Source organism: Helianthus annuus, chromosome 16 (assembly GCF_002127325.2).
Source record: "Helianthus annuus cultivar XRQ/B chromosome 16, HanXRQr2.0-SUNRISE, whole genome shotgun sequence".
NCBI lineage: Eukaryota > Viridiplantae > Streptophyta > Magnoliopsida > Asterales > Asteraceae > Helianthus > Helianthus annuus.
Window position 1 is genome coordinate 111,659,411 of NC_035448.2, and position 9,117 is coordinate 111,668,527.

Below are 9,117 nucleotides of genomic sequence, written 5' to 3' on the forward strand. Positions count from 1 at the left end.
CCTAATCATTTTTTCTATTTTATTTTTATTTTTTTAGGATTTTCTTAATTTTTCAGCTTCTGCAGAACTCAGCACGGGCCGTGCCTGGTCGGACACGGGCCGTGCCCAGCAGTGTCACTGGCAGTTTTTATTTTCCAAGTTACAGAAAGCTGAGCACGGGGCTGTGTCGGTGCAACACGGGGCCGTGTCCAACTTTCCAGTAATAGGGATCCGGAAAACAATCGCTGTATCTCCGACCACGGGCCATGTTCATTGAGCACGGGGCCGTGGTGAACTTTCTGACCAACATTCTTTTCTGTTTTTTTTTTTTTGCAGGACTTGGAACCAAACACCACATCCGAACTCTCTACGTAGTGTATGAGCTCCAGTTCTAGTAGAGACATAAAAGAACCTTTAGAAGAACCCGAACGCTTTCTCAGAAAAAGACTTAAAGCTAAAAACCAAGAGAAGGTTTCAGGGGACCCACTTCCAATGGCGGACCAACGTACCCTCATGGATTACCTACGACATGGATTACCTACGACCCACCGTGGGTAATCTCGGTGCCGCTATCAATGCACCGAATGTTGAAGCTAACAACGTCGAACTTCGGCCACATTTGATACAAATGCTTCAAAACTCCGCAACCTTCCATGGGCTTGCGGAAGAGGATCCCCATCTACATATTACTAGTTTCTTAGAAATATGTGATACCTTTCGGATCAATGGAGCATCAAATGACGCCATCCGCCTTCGAATGTTTCCATTTTCACTAAAAGACCGAGCAAAAGCTTGGCTCAACGCCCTCCCAGTTGGTTCGGTAAACACCTGGGATGAACTAGCCCAAAAATTTCTATATAAGTATTTCCCTCCCGCTAAAACGGCTAAATTAATGACTGAAATTAATACATATTCATAAGAGGATGGGGAATTCTTATATGAAACTTGGGAAAGGTCCAAGGAGCTATTAAGAAAATGTCCTCATCACGGTCTTGCGGTATGGCAACAAGTATCCACTTTCTACAATGGGTTGTTGCCACACACAAGACAAACACTTGACTCTAGCTCCGGGGGACTTGCGGTAAGACAAACATGAAATATACAATCAAATTGAGGAAATTGCTCAAACCAATTTTCAGTGGCACACTCCCCGAGGCAATAAATCTATTGCCCCGGGCGCCCATAAGGTTGATGAAAGCACTTCTTTACAAGCCCAAATCGAGGCCCTTTCTTCAAAAATCAAAAAGTTAGAAATGACAAAAACGGTCTCGTTTATGGCTTGTGAAGGGTGTGGTGGGCCACATGAAAATTGGAGTTGTATGAAAGAAACAGATGATCAACCAGAGTCGGTAAACTACATTGATAATAGACCTAGGCCGTCGGGTCCTCCAACGGGTACCTACAACCAAAATGGCGTAACCACCCTAACTTTGGTTGGAGAGAACCCGGCAATAGTAGTAACCAACAAAGCCTAAACCAACGAACAAACTTTCAACAACCAAGAAATGGGTCACAAAATTTCCTTCAACAACAAGGTGGACGAGAAAGGCTTGAAGATACTGTATCTCGCCTCATCTCCGACACTGAAAAGAAAAACTCGGATCGATTTCAACAATTGGAATCGAATTTTAGAAATCAACAAGCTAGTATACAAAACATTGAAAAACAAATAAATCAATTAGCTCAAAATTTCTCCGAGAGACCACAAGGCGTATTACCAAGTAATACCGAAACAAACCCAAAAGCACAAGTCCATCTCATAACATTAAGAAACCGTACCGTGGGTTCCGAAGAAGCTCCACCACCGCCAACTGAGGGAAGCACAACACTGCCCCAACAAGAGAAGACTTCTCCTCTAATTCAAGAGCCTACCAAGGCTCCTCCGGTCCCATACCCCGGTAGGTTAATTCGTCAAAAGACCAATGAGCAATTCGAAAAATTCAAAAATCTACTAAAATAATTGCATGTTAATATTCCTTTTATCGAAGTCCTAACTCAAATGCCCAAATACTCAAAATTCATGAGGGACTTCCTCACTCATAAAAGGAAAATTGAATCATTACAATTAGTTAACTTAGGCGAAGAATGCTCCGCCCTCGTACTCAACAAACTCCCATAAAAGAAAATTGATCCTGGAAGTTTCACAATTCCTTGCTCGATCGGGGAATCCCCCGTTCGTAATGCACTAGCCGACCTTGGGGTTAGCATTAACCTCATGCCTGCATCAATGTTCAAACGACTCGGCCTAGGAAAAACGAGCCCTACCAAGATGAGTATACAACTTGCCGACAGATCCGTCAAATACCCACAAGGTGTCGCTGAAAATCTATTGGTCAAAGTCGACAATTTCGTCTACCCGGCCGACTTTGTCATACTAGATATGGAAGAAGACACCGAAGTCCCCCTCATACTAGGGAGGCCATTTCAAGCCACCGCGCAAGCAGTGGTAGACATGAATGACGGAACACTTACTCTGAAGTTTGGGGATAAGGAAGTGAAGTTTGGAGTTGGGAAGAGAGTAGAGGACGATGACCCGGTCAATTACATGAAGATCATTGATTCGAGTTAGGATGATGCTCTCCGACGGTGCAACATGGGATGCAAAACATCCCGCTCGGAAAATATATAACCTCACTTTGGGTCTAGCCAAGGACCCTTATAAACGTGGCGCACCACAGAGGCATTCCGCGGAACTATCCTTAGTTTAGCTTAAATTAATTTTTAGTTTAGTTTTAATTTGCAGGAATAAAACACACTCGGGATGGTCAAGGATAGCAAGGGAAACGAGAAACATCACCCCATGCACGAAAATAGGGCCATCCGACAAAAATTTCTTCATTACAGCAAGTTCAGCACGGGTCGTGTCCACCCAACACGGCCCCGTGCTGCACAATCTGCAGCAATAGCCCAGTTCAGGTAACTGGACACGGGCCGTGTTCACTGAACATGCCCCCGTGTCCAGGCTTCTGTTCCTCTTTATTAAATTTTGATACTGGCACCTGAACACGGGGCCGTGCCCGGTCACCACGGGGCCGTGTCCAGAGTGCCAATAACATAAAATTTTGCTTTTAACACCCTTTTACACATTCAATCAACCTAAAAACTTATTTTTGGGACACATTGAGGACAATGTGTAATTTAAGTGTGGGGGGATGCTAAAACTTTGAATCTTGCAAGTCCTAATTAACAAGCCTTACACAAAACTCTATTGGAACCGCTAATCACCCCAAATTTTTTTTCAAAAAAAAAATTCATTTTTTTTACTTGTCTAAGTTTAAGTTGGGAAATTCAAGTTCTAACAAGGTTATATTTTTACAAGTTTACAACCGATAGCGTCGTGATAAAAAGAACCAACATAAGAAAATTATGAAACAGCATGACAAGCTTAGTTAAAATTTGATTATATATACTTGATCACATAAAAATCCATTCCCACAAAAGTGAGTTTTGAGCCTTTATTGAGCATACAAATACATATCTTTACACTAAATGCTCATTTTTCGTTTCTTGTGTGAATAGCCGCTTGGTTCGTACGACTCTAGAACTTGCCACGACAATGCATTCCCGGTCCTTACCAACTTAAACCCGAGTAAGTAAATGATGGAGGCATTAGGACTAACCCTTTTTTCTTTCTACACCATTATTTTTCAATTTTTTTTACCACCTACCCAAAATCCCCCAAGTTAACCCCTTTGAGCCTAAACCTTTTCATTTCTTAACCCAAAACAATCACCCTTTTTACCCACCTAAACCTTTTTATTTTTTAACCCTTTCTTTTAGTAACAAAGCTCGGTTTTTCTTATGACTTTTCAATATATATATATATATATATATATATATATATATATATATATATATATATATATATAATAGTTGATGAAACCAAATAAACAAACAAGTTCATCAAAATTAACCTTGTTTGAAAGAAATGGTTCATCAAAATAAAAATAAAATTGTGAAAAATATAAAGTCTTTAAAAAAAACCGATCCTTTTTACGCTTTTCGCCCTTTTACTAACCACTAACCCAACCACCCACCTTTAGCCCAAGCCTAACCCTTCACCCAAAAAGTCCTCTTGATATTTACAAAGGTATATAATTAAAAAGGAGGAGGATTGATTGCTTGGCAAGCCTATGGTAGGAGTAAGTTCCATGCCGCTCTCGAGTGATTCACTAAAAATACACCTTCGGCCGAGTGTTGAGTGATCTCCCATGAGGTATGTGAACTTGTATATAAATGGAATTTTAAAAAAAAGGCATGTTATTCCCAAATAAGTAATTTATCTTATGAAACGTTTTTAATAAATCATGACGAATAGGATTGTAAATAAATAAAAATAAAACTTAAATAAAGAATCTTGGAAATCCCGACACTCTATGACAAGTCCAAAAAACCTTCTCTTCTACCCATTCCATTTGGGAGTGAAAAAGCCACATTATAAAGAGTTTTGCTTGAGGACAAGCAAAGATTCAAGTGTGGGGGTATTTGATGTGCACAAAATGCAACATATAAATTACATCAATTGTGGCATAAAACTAACCCTTTTTTAGTACTAATGTTGGAAAAAATGTGCTTTTGTCTTCCTTTTGTATTTTCAGGATTAAATGAGCTCAAATGAACAAAAGAAGCAAAAAAAACAGCTAAATCTAACATAAATACAAGAAAATGAACAAACGTGGCATGCCCGACCCCCCGACAGCATCTTCCTAAAGCAAAACAAGAAGACAGAAGACTGAACACGCCCTGTGCTCAGTGAGCACGGGGACGTGCCCAAGTGTCAGCGGAAAAGACAAAGTGATAGAAGCTTCTACTGCCCACCACAGGGCCGTGCTCAGCGGACACGGGGGTGTGGTCAACTGTTGCAGACGCATTTAATGAAATTGCGAATTGCAATTAATGAAGAGAGAGACTCGGATGGAGACGGGGCCGTGCCCAGGCTTCTGTTCAGCCTATAAATAGGAGTGCTTGGAGCTCTTGCAACTCGTCCCTTGGCACACCACCTCTCTCACACTTCACCCACCACCCACCACCATCACAACACCATCATCCACCACCATCATCCATTGTCCATCATAGAGTGTGTGAGTCATCTCGGGATCCAATATTAATCGTAAGAGTTCTTGACAATCAAGGGCCATGTTTGCCTAAGTCTCTTACATCACTTGGTGAAGACAAGTGTTTAGTGTAATACTTTTTATTTTTAATCTTTTGCACTTTTTAATTGGTTCTGTATTAATGACTTTAATTACTAGTTTCTTATGTTGAATGTGATTCTTCCTTATCGTTTGTCCGTGATGTCTTGGCATTATTTTACTGTCTATATAAAATAAAAGATTTTCACCATTCATATCTCCACGGTCTATATGGAGGTATGTTGGCTACCTGGTCGGGGGTTAAGGGAACGGTTTGGTAAGAGTCTTGCCATTGTTCAGTGTATAGATCCTGCAAAGGACCTGGATCAAATTTAGTAGGACCTCCTTCAATACCAAACGGTATTGGATGGCGGGGGTCCAAACTCTTTGATCCCCTCATAAGTTAAACTAGTATTAAAACTTTAACCCGGCTACTAAGGACTGTATCCTTGCTGACTCAGACTACTTAGCCGAGGGTAACGTCGCCTTCAAAAGAGGGGCCTACCACATTATGCATTAATAACTTAATTAATTATCTTTCAATAATCCGGCCCTTTAGGATTGTATCCTTGCTGACTCAAACTAATGGGCTGAGGGTAACGTCACCTTCAAAAGAGGGGCATACTACAATAACTAAGATAATCTCTTAAATAAGTGCAAAAGTACGAAAATAATCAAAGGTTACACTACACACGAGTCGGATCCAAGTGATTCATCTTGTCTATCTGTTTTTACTTTTATTTTCTTTTTCAGCATTTTAGTTAGTTTTATTTTTCTAGTTTAAAAATCTTTTTCTAACATTTTGATTTGATTAGACGTTGAGGATAAACCGGTACTAAAAGCTCTTGTGTCCTTGGACGACCTCGGTATCTTACCAACACTATACTACGTCCACGATGGGTGCACTTGCCCATATGTGTGTTTAGTGTTAGTGAATATCGTGTTTATAAATTTAAAACTTGGCTAAAAAGTGTAAAAAGGGCTTAAAATATACACCTAAATTATATAACACTTCACACGCATCAAGTTTTTGGCGTCGTTGCCGGGGACACAAGGATTTTAAGAAAGTTAGGAATCAGCGGCCTAATCATTTTTTCTATTTTTTTTTTAGGATTTTCATAATTTTTCAGCTTCTGCAGAGCTCAGCACGGGCCGTGCCTGGTCGGACATGGGCCGTGCCCAGCAGTGTCACTGGCAGTTTTTATTTTCCGAGTTACAGAGAGCTGAGCTCGGGGCCGTGTCCAACTTTCCAGTAACAGGGATCCGGAAAACAATCGCTGTATCTCCGACCACGGGCCGTGTTCACTGAGCACGGGGCCGTGGTGAACTTTCTGACCAACATTCTTTTCTTTTTTTTTTATTGCAGGACTTGGAACCAGACACCACATCCGAACTCTCTACGTAGTGTATGAGCTCCAGTTCTAGTAGAGACATAAAAGAACCTCTAGAAGAACCCGAACGCTTTCTCAGAAAAAGACTTAAAGCTAAAAACCAAGAGAAGGTTTCGGGGGACCCACTTCCAATGGTGGACCAACGTACCCTCATGGATTACCTACGACCCACCGTGGGTAATCTCGGTGCCGTTATCAATGCACTGAATGTTGAAGCTAACAACTTCGAACTTCGGCCACATTTGATACAAATGCTTCAAAACTCCGCAATCTTCCATGGGCTTGCGGACGAGGATCCCCATCTACATATTACTAATTTCTTAGAAATATGTGATATCTTTCGGATCAATGGAGCATCAAATGACGCCATCCGCCTTCGAATGTTTCCATTTTCACTAAAAGACCGAGCAAAAGCTTGGCTCAATGCCCTCCCAGTTGGTTCGGTAAACACCTGGGATGAACTAGCCCAAAAATTTCTATATAAGTATTTCCCTCTCGCTAAAACAGCTAAATTAATGACTGAAATTAATACATATTCACAAGAGGATGGGGAATCCTTATATGAAACTTGGGAAAGGTTCAAGGAGCTATTGCGAAAGTGTCCTCATCACGGTCTTGCGGTATGGCAACAAGTATCCACTTTCTGCAATGGGTTGTTGCCACACACAAGACAAACACTTGACTCTAGCTCCGGGGGACTTTTAGGTAATCGCCGCCCACATGAAATATACAATCAAATTGAGGAAATTGCTCAAACCAATTTTCAGTGGCACACTCCCCGAGGCAATAAATCTATTGCCCCGGGCGCCCATAAGGTTGATGAAAGCACTTCTTTACAAGCCCAAATCGAGGCCCTTTCTTTAAAAATCAAAAAGTTAGAAATGACAAAAACGGTCTCGGTTATGGCTTGTGAAACTGTGAAACTATACCGATTTGTATAGTAACGAACATTTCGGAACTTGATCATAAGTTAAACATGCCCTAAATATCCTTTACATAGGCTTTGAGGTGTTTTGGTGCGCAAAAATAAACTTATTGATCAATAGGGACTAAAATCGTCAAAAAGTGCATAAGTTTGCATTTTCACGCATATCTTACGTTCTGATTATATCCGGACATCCAAAAATTTATGTAATCATTAAAATATTTTATTTTAGTGATTGGCATGATAAAATTCCATTCGTCGCGCAATTTGGATCGTTTTTGCGTCCGTTACGACTTCCGTCGTAATTAACCGAACAACGCAACCGTACGACCAAACGAACCGACATCCGAGATATTTTCAAGCATGTTTCATGTCCCCTACACTTTGGCATCATTGTAGAGCCTTGAAAATGGCTTAACTGGCCTTAAATCTGTCAAAAATGGCCTAAATAGCTTGCAGGGACCAAAGCTGTAATTAATGAAACTTGTTGCAGAACTGCTGGCGGTCGCGGGCCGCGTAGGCTCAGCCCATATCCTACGCGGGGCGCGAGAGCCTCCCAGAACAGAAAAAATCAGTTTTCTTCAAAACAGCTGCTGGTTTATGGTTTTGGACATGGTTTATTCAATCTACGGGCTTGTTTTGGATACCCATAGTATTGTAAATCAGTGGGTAACACATGTAGGGTCTTGATCAAAGCACGGTTCTTCAAATCCTATAAATACCCACTTGATTTACTCTCATTTCTCACACTTGATCTGATTTATGCACTAAGTTGAAGCCTTTGCTTCATACCTGAGTATTTTAGATCAAGTTCTTCCTTGCTTGGACCCCTTGTAAGTTTCCTTCGTGGTTTTATGCGTTTCTAAGCGTGAAAGTCAAACAATGTTTGACTTTCTGCTTTGACCAGTCAATGGTCAACACGAAGTTCGTTTGAACTTCGCAACGTGAGCGTAATCACGATGGTCATAGTCCCTTGTGACTATACCTACTGATTACCAACTTGATTAGGCGTAGTGACGAGTCATAGTTTCGGTCAAAATACGCGTTTATGCGTATTTTGCAACCAAACTATTATTGGGTATCAAAACCCTTTGTTTTGATATCAAAGTTGTTTTCCAACTTCGTTAAACATGTTTTAACATGTTTAACTCGTCACTTTTAATTTAGTGCTTATATAGGGTCGTTAGATAAGCGATCTAAACAACCGCTTAGACTTTCGAACGCGACCCGTTTGGTCGATCATTAGGATCCGATCAAGCATTTTTTTTACCATAGTTGTATTGGGAATAACCTTCCGAGGTTATACCTTATGGTCACTTCGCTTAAGTAGTTGTATGATAGGTAGTTTATATGCCTTAGGAAATGACCAAAATGCCCTTTTTACGCATAAATTCATTTTAAGCATATGTAACCTAAATTTTGACATTAAAACTGATTAGGTAACATTATTAGACATGTGAAGGCATATAATACTTGTCATAGGACTAGGTAGGCGGTCCGAACGCGTTTTAAGCGAACGACGCGTTAAAGTAGCGTAAGCTACCTAAACGGGTCGTAATGGGTCGTAAGCACTTAGGATAGGTTTCGATTTAGAATGTAGGCTTTGTTGAACCATATTACATGAGTTCCTATACTCATTTGGTTTGCGAAACCTCATACTATTACATACTTAGCTCTTCCGAAACAAAAG

General features: G+C 40.6%; 2 non-coding genes across 2 annotated transcripts; both read right to left on the bottom strand.

The window, feature by feature from the left end:
• Positions 1-865: 865 nt before the first annotated feature.
• Positions 866-972, bottom strand: LOC118488580. The gene has a single exon (XR_004885124.1). It is a non-coding gene; the product is annotated as a small nucleolar RNA R71 (small nucleolar RNA).
• A 6,039-nt stretch (positions 973-7,011) lies between these two features.
• Positions 7,012-7,118, bottom strand: LOC118488502. Its single transcript, XR_004885042.1, has one exon. It is a non-coding gene; the product is annotated as a small nucleolar RNA R71 (small nucleolar RNA).
• Between the last annotated feature and the right edge of the window lie 1,999 nt (positions 7,119-9,117).